This window comes from Mesoplodon bidens (genome assembly GCF_964165515.1).
Source record: "Mesoplodon bidens genome assembly, chromosome: 3".
Lineage (NCBI taxonomy): Eukaryota > Metazoa > Chordata > Mammalia > Artiodactyla > Ziphiidae > Mesoplodon > Mesoplodon bidens.
The window spans coordinates 138,205,444-138,216,427 of record NC_138178.1 but is presented as its reverse complement, the minus strand read 5'-3'; the positions used below and the strand labels follow the sequence as shown (position 1 = coordinate 138,216,427).

General features: G+C 42.0%; 1 long non-coding RNA gene across 1 annotated transcript; it reads left to right on the top strand.

Moving 5' to 3' along the window:
* Window positions 1-642: 642 nt before the first annotated feature.
* Window positions 643-9,907, top strand: LOC308614485. The gene is made up of 3 exons (XR_014015401.1): window positions 643-929; window positions 1,486-1,736; window positions 7,427-9,907. It is a non-coding gene; the product is annotated as an uncharacterized lncRNA (long non-coding RNA).
* Window positions 9,908-10,984: the final 1,077 nt, after the last annotated feature.

Below are 10,984 nucleotides of genomic sequence, written 5' to 3'. Positions count from 1 at the left end.
CGCTTGCAGCATCCTGGAGGGACATTCTGAATGCATTTCTGTTAATTAGTCAAAAGGGCAGGATTGAAAGATGCTGTTTTATTTGCTTTGTTGTGTTTCTCTTCCACTGAGGTCAACAACACCAGGCAGACTTTGTGTTGTCTCAGTGCCTAGAACAGAATCTGGAACATCAAAGGCACTCAGCAAGTATTTATGAAATAAAGGGGTGAATGATGGCTCCATCTCTTACATTCTGAATTTCTGTAATCACGATAAGAGACAAAGGCCAGAGTCCATCTGTGCTGCCCCCATCCTTTCGTCACCAGAGAGAGACCCCCAATTCTACCAATTCCACTGGGAGATGATTCCTACCTCCTCAACGTCCTTCCTTTCCTGGCTTGTTTTTCTTTCCATTCTTGCATGTCCCCAGCTCTCCTGCTAGTAACACATGTGACCCTGTTTCCTCTGATGTTTCCAAACTATCATCCATGCCATTTTCCCTTCAGTTTGTATCTGGTGAAAAAAAAAAATTCCTCCCAGAAATGTGACTCAGAGATAATCAACATAAATGTCATGCAAGGCCATGGGGAATTTCTCAGCCATGAGTCACATCCCTTCTGCTGAGAACCTGGGTTTTAGTCAAGGCAGAAAGTTTGAAAACCAAGCCCCGGAGACACCCCCTTCCTCCTCAGCCCCATGCCCATTGGCTGCAGGAGTCTCTCCTTGTCACTCCCATTGCTGCCCTTGGCCACATCAGGTGAAGCCTCGGGCTCCCTTCCTTTCCCAGCCAGCGGTCGTGGCTTCCCGGCAGGAAGGCCAGCTGCTCCTCCTCTCCACCAGCTGCGGTTGCCGCTGCCCACAGAGGACAGGGAGGCATAACCCAGTGCGGGCTCAGGGCCAGGGCACCGCAGATCCCCACTCCAGCTGGAAACAGGACGTGACAGACACAGGTTGGGAAGGAGCAGTGGCCACCGAATTCAAAGGCTGCGTTCATAAAGTTAAAAAAATAATTTTTTTCCAGAGTTTAGATTGCTCTACTTTCCTTATTCTTTTTCTTTTTCTCTCAAATTTGTAGAATAGGTCCCAACACATGAATCTGAAACAAGAAGGAAAGGAAGGAAGGAAGGAAGGGAGGGAGGGAGGGAGGAAAGGAGGGAAGGAGAGAGGGAGGGAGGGAAGGGGGAGGAAGGGAGGGAGGAAGGAAGGAAGGAAGGGAGGGAGGAAGGGAAGGGGAAGGGAGGGAGGGAGGGAGGAAGGAAAGGGGGAGGGAGGGAGGAAGGGAGGGAGGGAGGGAGAGAGGGAGGGAGGGAGGGAGGAAGGAAAGAAGGGAAGGAAGAAGGGAGGAAGGAAGGGAAGGGGGAGGGAGGGAGGGAGGAAGGAAGGAAATATAAAGGTCATCAGAACACACAGGAAGGTGACATCCAGGCATATGCTATCTAAATAGAAGGGAACTAAGACTGCACTCACACGTGAAAGGCAGTGACAAGTTGAGAAATTGTTTTCCAGGTCATGGGAAGGTCACTGACAAGTTTCCTGGTCTCCAGTAAGTAGAAAAATGATTGAGGCTTGACTAGTATTGCGTGGACAACCTTGAACAGGAGAAGCAGGACAGCACGGGGTGAAGTGCACAGGCTGGGAGCCAGGTACTTCCTGGGTTCAAATTGTAAGAAGCACATAAAAGAAACCACATGAAAAGAATGATCCTGCCACATGAATAGGCCTTCCACAAGTAACTGGTGGAATGAATGAATGAACCGGTAAGTACTCCTCAGGCGCCTGGGGCACAGGGAGGTGCTCACATAATAGCAGCAGAGGCGCACAGGGAGGTGCTCACATAATAGCAGCAGAGGCGTCGGCAGCAGCAGCAGTGATCTCCCCCGAGCTCATTGTTGAAAACCATGGGTATCCCTTTCTGTCACTGAGCTGGGGTTTAACCGAGAGCAGTCAGGACACCAGAGGGCAAGAGGAAGAGGAGGCTCAGCTACACCCAGAGCATCTCTTCCCCCCGAGAGCAAGGCTGGTGACGGCCACATCACAATGGTACTGACAGGGACAGTGAAGGGGCACTGTCTTCAGAAAGGGCAATGTCTAAACGGGTGCAAACCGAGTCAGAACCCCTCCAAAGACCCCAAAGGGGTCTTTGTTCTGCCTGGGGACTTTCTTGGCTAGCACTCATGGGTCGAAGGAGCTATCTCCTTTACCCTGTTTCTGCATCACTGCTCACTACTGGCAGAACCTCCCATTTCAAGAGCAAACCTTAAAATTTAGGGTGCTTTCTATCTGAAGTTGGTTAATTTATAAGTCAAAATGTGGCAGCAAGTTTCCCAGAGCTGGGAGAGAATCTGAACATTATCCAGGCTACCCTGCATTAGCCAAGACCCTGTATTACTCGAAAACCCCATCTCAAACTACTTTAAGCCAAAGAAGAAAATTTCCTGGCTCACAAAACCAAACTTTCAGAAGGCAGAGGTAGAATTGGCTTTAGGAACTGGTAGGACCAGGAACTTAAAAAATGGTCAGAACTCATATCTTAACTTCTGGCAGTTCCAGGCTCCTATCCAAGCTCTGAGATGTTCCAGCTTCAGATTTTTCATCTGTATAATTGGAATATTAACTTTCCTGTCTACCTCACATCATTATTATAGTGATCAAGTGAGCAAATACATGAGCAGAGGTACCATATATAGTCTGGGATAACACTTGTTTTGAAAATGCAAATTTATTCCAGTTAGGTTAATATATTATGGGATAATTTGAGCATAATGCAGATTTCTCACAGGCAATTTTTGTCTGTGAGAAGAACTAGGTTAACATAGAAAACTGCACCCAGCTGAACTGAGTCTTGTAGGAATTCACAAGACGCACACAGGCACACACTTCACACATCTACCCCCAACTTGAAGCTGTGTTGTCCTACCCACCCTACTCATCCTAACCAAGTGTGTTGTCCTCCAAGGTTGTGTTTTGCTATTCTTTCACAGTTGTGAGCTTTTCTATATTTGAAAAGAAAAAAAAAAAAACTCATTCAACACTTGAAATATATCTGAGAATCTTGGTTCAAAAACACCAAACAGGTCATGAGAAAGCAAAGCATAGTGTATTGAGGAGAAGCTTGAAGTGAGAAAGCATTTTTAAAGAATCAAGAAAACACATGACATTTCCCAAACAATAGGCATAAAAGAATCTGCAATGCCGTGATGAGAAAAGAAACATCTATGGATGGCACTCTAAGTGCTGAGAAATCGGTAAGAATAAAAACTGAAGAAATGGAAGAGGTGGAAAGATGAGCACTGTTGAGACTGAAAACCAAAGGGTGAAAAATGGGGGACGACCTTTCTCACAAAGAGAACACACTATTTGTATACAAAGATCTTCATGGAAAATGCCATATTCTGCAGAGGTGGTACCTTCCAGTACTACGAGTGGCTAGTTGGGTGGTTTCAAACATTGCTACAATTTCCCAACCTTCAGCTGTTGGACTAAGCGCCAAATGCAGATGAGAAAGCTGTGAAAGACTTTCCAGCAGAGACACAGAAGTTAACTGAAAAAGACCATACATGGATTCAAATTTTCAATTTTGATGAAGATGGTATCTATTATCCCATAGTATAAATGCATACTTCAAAGGGCCTATATTTCAAAGACAGACAAACAAGCTCCAGGATTTTAGGCCTGCAAATTGCGATGACCATCCTTCTATCACTTTATAATAACTCGCAAGCTGCGAAGCCCACTTCCACAGAAAACTTCAGGTCCTTTTCAATATAAAGTACCATATTTATTGTAGTATTTATATATTTCTCAATCATTTAACATGTATGCGACAGTGCCACCATTTTTATTAGATTCCTATCTCTTTTTTTTAATGTCACTGACAAAGTTTTTAGGCATTGTACCTTTGGCTGCATTTTCGCTAAGTCCTGCAGTTTTTATTGTGTGATTTCGCATAGTGAGGTGAGTTTTAGGCATGCATGTGTTGTGGTATAGCAAAACTGACTGTACTGTAATGAAATATATAAATGTATTGGGATGTTACTATCTGGATCTTTTAATTCCCACTCAACCATTTTTTGGCTACTACAGGCTATAGGTGTGAACCCCTAAGTTAAACCTGTCTCTCCCATCTTGGACCCCAGGACCAGAACCGCCCAAGATCCACTTCATTCCTTGAGGTCCTCAGGGCTGAATCAAATGTCTTGACAACTTTACACTGTGCAGCTTCTTTTTGAAGGACTCTCCAGAAATACCATCTGTCCTCCGGCGGCATGTTCTTTCATCTCTGACTCCATCAATCTTATTCTTTCTTTCTGAGGCTACCTGCTAGAAGTGTTGTATGTCCTATTATTTGCTATTATTTGCTTTCCATTGAACAAGCACCTCTTCACCTTCTCCATTATCAAGCAGTGCTGGCTGAGCCGTCAGGACTGAATAAAAGCTAGCGCCCTTCCTGGGTGATCAAGGGAGCAGCCCTTGAAAGCTAGCATAGTGCTTATGTGACACAGACACACATTTTCAGAAAGAGCCTGGGTTATGGGCTGGGCATCCTCCAGACTGTCCTTGGCCTGTTCAGAAAGGCTTGGCTCTTCTGCAGGGCTCTGCAAACCTGTCTCTGCAAAAACAACTGAGACCAGCCCTGCAGGAGGTGAGGAGAACGGGATGGAAATCAGACCCATAGCCACCTAGAAAACCACATTTCAACCACTGCCATTTGTGAAACGCTTTTCCTGGGGAATTTTATTATTCTTTCCTGACTACCTAACACATGTCAGTGTTTGGAGAGTTAAGGAAATCCCCCACTGCGTAAGCTTTATTTTACTTTAAAAAGTGAGTTTCTAGCCCTTCCTGTTTCTAAACTCCAGTAGCTTTGTCTACATAAGAATGCCACTGTGCAGCTCAGCTAAGACACCCCAGAATGAAAGGCGTAAATTATGTCACTCCAATGAGGCAGAAACTTCAAAATTGTTATAGTACGAAAGGTGGAGATCAATAGAATCCTTCTGAAATCTGACTTGCTTTAATCCCTTAGTTCAGCTGAGTTGCGTGTGGTTTAAGAGTGGTTTTCAAGGGGATAACATTGAACTTGACTAGCAATTAGGAGAATTGCTCTTGATTCAGAATTCATCTCCTGACCTCTTGACATGTGGATACTTCAGTTCTAACTCACAGACCACAATAACGTAATACCAAACTGTATCTACCGCCAAAGTGAAAAAGGTAGCGTTTACAGCCTGAAGGAAGGCTGCGTGTTAGGAAGGGTGTTTGTGCAGAAACATTTGAATTAGAAGTTCATTGCTTTTAAAGCAAGGTCAGACATCTACACTGAAGGTCAGGGATTTGCCTGGGAACATCCCTGCTTGGAAAGGAGGTAGAGTCTGTAGTGCCAGGTTGCGTGGGTTTGATTCTTGGCTCTGCCTTCGATGAGTTGCCTGACCTTCAGGAAGTCACTTTCTGTTCTTTATTTCCTTAAGTGTAATACAAGCATCATAGGAACACCTGACTGATAGGTTATTTTTAAAATTCATTGCAGAGTTCATGGAAAACCCAGGTACATAGTAAGCACTCAATAAATGTTTGCTATTTTTAACCATCTCAAACTACCTTGTGAACAGTTTAGAATAACATGTCATTTTATTCAACCGTAGACACGGGGCTATTTGTTTAAAAGGTGTAAATTCTCCTAATAATAATACCTTTCTCATAAAGTTATAGTAAAGATGAAAGGAGTTAATACATGTAAGGTACCTGGTACATAGTGAGCACTCAATAAATATTACATGTTTTGACCATCTCAAACTGTATGTGACTAGCTCTAGGATAATATTTGAAGAACACTCAAAAAATATTTGTTCTGATTTTATAAAAGGTGTAGCCCTCGGTCCTTTCTGCCTATCTGGGTCCAAATCCAGGTTTCAGTTCTGATAAATGGCTTATTTTCAACCCTGAGTTCACAAGGTTGTACTTGCAGCAATCACAGCCGAATGTTGGTTGTTTATGTTGAAATCTATAGAAATCTATAGAAAATACCCCAATTCCCCTAAGAATCTGCTGGAGCCCACTCCTCCCAGCTTGCCAGAGCTAGTTTTGCACATTTCTTCCCAACTCCTCTGCCAGGGACTCCTTGTTCAGGTTGGGAGCCTAAAATTAGTGAGTTTACACCATGCAAATTGGCCCATGCCACAAACTAGAGATTTATCTTCTGGACAGCCATGCGTGAAACATTTACTAGTCCATGCTGCAGGGTGGTGCCAGAGACTTTGTTCCCTCTTGTCTGAATGCTCTTTCCAGGGATCCTCCACAGGCTAGGGACCATCTGCCACCTCTGCTGCTAGCTTCCCTGTGGGGGGCCTGTAACCATCTGGCCCTCTGCAGAGCTGTGGTCCTCCTGACGGGCTGCCTGCCTTTTCCCCAGGAGAGGAAGAGGCAAGCTGACTCTTTCCCTCCTGCCATTCTGTCCCCTCAGTCACCACGAGACTAACACACAAGCTGCAAGGACACAGGCAAATATCTACCAATGGGTTAATACACTTTTAGAAAGAAATTATAGTACAAGAGGGACAAAGGCTGAAGTTGAAGTCAATTTGGACTTTATGGATTCAGAGCCCATCCCCAGAGAGATCCCCTGCCCTGGGAAAACTCTACACCTACTCCTACCCATGGGGAGAGGTCTCACTCTCAGAATGCTTACAGAGAGCTGCAGTTTGAAGGAATCCCTCCCCAGTCACCTTCAGCAGAGTGGACACGAATGCTGATTGCCACCTCTAAGCGTGGGGGGCAATGGAGACGTGAAAGCATATCTGTAATGTCATGGATGAGGGTGGGAGTGAATCCCTGAACTCAGGTTTACTTTGCAACATTCCCACCGGTGAAAGAGATACAGGACTGCCAATTTGAGACTCATTGACTTCTTAAAGTAAGTACCTCTCCAAAAGACAAATATTAACTTTTCTCAGAAACACTACAATCTAAACCAGTGGTTCTCAACTCTGGTTGTACATTAGAATCACACACACACACAAAAAAAACACTGATGCCTGGGCTTCCCCCAGAGTTGGGTTTGGGCCCAGCCATTGTTATTTTTTAAGACTTACCAGGTGAATCTAATGTGCAGACAGATTTGGAAACGACTGGTCTAAAACCACAGAAAAGAATAACAGTTTCTTCACCAGCAGGCTTGGCCTAGGTGCAGTGGGCCTCTATCCTTATGTCAAGGTGCTCTCTTGATAACCAGGGCAAAGATGTGGTCTTGATTAAATTCTTTTAATTCAGCAGTCCCCCTCTGATTGGAGTGGGAGCGAGGGGAAGAGAAAGATTACCAGTTCTACCAACATGCAGTTTACTTAGTCATTAATCTTTCTATTTTTCCTAGTGATTCAGACATGAACTCAAACTTTTTAACTGCAAAAAGGTAGCACAGCTGATCAACTTGAGTTTTCTCTCTTTTTTCCAGTCTTTTCTCCCTTTGAGGCCCTACTCATCACAGTTACAAAGAGAACCAGGAGCACAACATTGTAAATCAACTATACTTCAATTAAAGAAGAAAAACCAAAGAGAACCAGGAGAAAAGAGTGGAAAAACCCCTGAAGATCTGGTTAATTGACAACTTGAATCATTGCCATGGTTACAGTAACTGTCCTTCGCCAGTACGCACCTGCCCTTGGCTGGACAGATGGAGAGTTTTCAAAACTACTAACACCCGTCTCAGAAAATGAAATATCATTGGCCCAAGGCACCCCAAACAGCATTTTCCCCATCCTCATTCCATTGACAAGTGCCTCTGGAAATTTCTGTAACTGTTCATCCCAGACCAGCAGGAATTTCTCCTCCCAAGACCTGGGCCCAGAATTCATTGAGTTCCTCACTGAGTTCAGTGGGGTCTCCAGCAGCCTCCATTCCCTTCCATGACCAGCACAGCCCAGATGCCCCACAGTGAGGCTCCCCGGAAACAGAGAGTTGAGTAAGGTGGAAAAATGGGGTTTGTCCCCAAAAGCCAGAATTAGAGTGGAGATATTCTACCGAAATTGCTCAAAGTGGGAAGAGCCAGATAGCCAAACTGGAACAGTCTGGAGAAAGAACAGAATTTGAAGATGGGAACCCTGAGGTCTAGGAGGATCAGTGGAGCTGAAAATGAGAGCTATTTGCTACCTTCATGAATGAGGTCCAGCCACAGTGGGTGCCCTAGCAGAGGGCAGTGGGCTCCTTTCAAAAGGAGGCTTGGGGGCCTGCCCAATATAGACTTGGGCTACTCTCAACAGTCAACAGAATCTCTCATTTCTCTGAAAATTGATTTCATTTCCAGGAAAAAAAGTATGAAAACTTCCCTATCAGTGAGACAGTTGAGGTACAAATACTGAAAGCAGATTCATATTTGTGGAGACAAACCCAAGTGTTTTGTTTCCCATGTAAAATTTAAACAAAACACCAAAATAACAACATTTCTGTTTGGAATGCAGTCTGTTTGAGTTCCCTGAATGTTTTGAATCCAGCCCTAAACCTAAAGTATGTTTGGCTAGTTCTTAATTATTAAAATTTGGGGTAAATTTGAGGGAAATTTTATCCATACGTCTCTGATCCGTTTGCATTCAACTCACCAAAACAATATTTAAATCTTACTTCAAGCAATCTTTACAGAATCAAAAAACAGGAAGTTCTATTTTGCAAGGAGTAAGCAAATTTAAACACCAAGCTTTTCTCATTTGGTGGGATTTGTCTAGACCAAGGAGATTAAGTGCATTCTAAACATGGCAAAATACAGCCCTCCTTCTCTACCAGACAGGAGGAAAATTTTAAATATAGGCTTGATTTGCGTACAAAGCTTTGCTCATATCAAACTGGAGTAGAGGCTTGAAAAGCATGAAAAATTTCTGCTTTTTGTGTTGTGGTTTCAATCTCAGTTTCTCATGGGATTCCACGGCACTGGGCCAGTTTTATCATTTTGCTGGACTCAGGTCTCTTGAGGAAGAGAGAGTCCCAGCATATGTCACTCCCATAAAAATATGCTGAAGCATTTTATTCATTGACTACAGTGCCTAAAACTGCAATAATTTATTTTGTCGTGAATTGTAATGATCATGCAAACTGCCCTGATGCATTTAAAGAGAAAGTATATAAAATCCCTAAATGGTTTTCGATGATAGCTAACTCATTAACTTTTTTTTTCTTTAGTTGTTCAGCTTTTCCACTGGGAAAGGATAAATAAATGCTGGCATTGCAAATACCAATGAGTTTAAGTTCACTTTTTGATTGACCAGATGACCATAAATTTTTGAATCCTTAGTCTCTTAGAAACTACACGAAATCCAAGCACAAAAACACTAGACTTAAGTTCAAGAGGTAATGAGTAATGACAATATCAGAGGACCAGCCAAAAGGCTGGAAGGAAAGGAAACAAAAAGATGAGTGTGAAGCAACAGATTCTTTATCAAGGGCAACTTTTTAAAGCTCCAACAATGGGTAGGTTCTATTATAATCAAACCCAATACAGTATATTGATTTCATTAATTGCTCCAATTCTTTACCTTTGCCTGCATCTACACAATTTGCCATGCAACTTTCCACTTGTCACTCCGATGTGAAGCCCTATCTATACCTAGACCCTTTATTAAAATACCAGCTTTATAGAGTTATAATTTATATACAATAAAATTCACCTATTTAAAAACGTATAGTCTTATCAGTGTGATTAATATATACAGTTGTATAATCACCACCACAATCAAGATACAGAGCATTTCCATCACTCAAAAAGTACTCAGCCCCTGTGCAGTCAATCTCATTTCACCAACTCCAGCCCCAGGCAATGACTAATCTGGTTTCTGTTACTATAGCTTTGCTTCTTCTGGAATTTCATATCTGTCGAATCAGACAGCATGTAGTCTTCCACATCTGGCTTCTTTCACTTAGCATAATGCTTTTGAGATTCACCATGTTGTTGCATGTATCAGTAGTTCATTTCTTTTTGTTCCTAAGGAGTATTCCACTGTAAGGAAATACTGCACTCTGTTTATCCATTCAACAGTTAATCGATATTTGGATTAATTTTGGATTTCAGCTACCGAAAATGAAGTTTCTATATACATTCATATACATATCTTTGTGTGGACACGTTTTTATTTTTCTAATGTAAATACTAAGAAGTGAATCGTGGGGTCATACGATAAGTGCACATTACATTTTATTAAAAACTGACCAATTGTTTTCCAAAGGATTGTACAATTTCACATCTCCCATCGGTAATGGGAAAGAGTTTTCCATTTGCTCCATGTCCTCACCAACACATGGTATTATAAGTATTTTAAATTCCAGTCATTCTAGTGCACATGTAGTGATACCTTATTGTTTTTAATACACATTTCCCTAAAGATGAATAATGTTGAGACTTCTTTCATGTTCTTATTTACCATTTGTAAATCTTCTTTGGCAAACTGTCTGTTCAAATCTTTTGTCCATTTGTTTCTCATTTATTACAGAGTTGTAAGAGTTCTTTAAATATCCTCACTACAAGTCTCTTACGATACGTTTTACAAATATTTTCTCCCAGTCAGTAACTTGCCTCATCATTTTCTTGACAGTGTCTTTTGAAGAGCAACAGTTGATAATTTTGTAGAAGTCCAGTTTACCAATTTTTCTCTTTCAAGATTTTGATTTTTGTATTTTATGTAAGAAATCTTTGCCTCACCCAGTTCAATTTCTTTGCCTGTTTTTTTCTAGAATTTTATAGTTTAGCTCTTACATTTAGGTTTATTATCTACTTAAAATAAATTTTGTATATGATGTGAGATAAGGGTCAACTTTCATTTTATTTCCTTATGGACATCCAGCTGTTTTTTGAAAGGTCTCTCCTTTCTCCATTGAATTACATTGGCACCTTTTTTGAAAAATGATTGACCATGTATGTGTGGGTCTAGGTCTAGATTCCCTATTTTGCTCTATAATTCTGTCTACCCTTAGTCCAATACCATACTAAGTTATGTAGCTTTATAGTAAATCTTGAAATCAGGTAGTATAA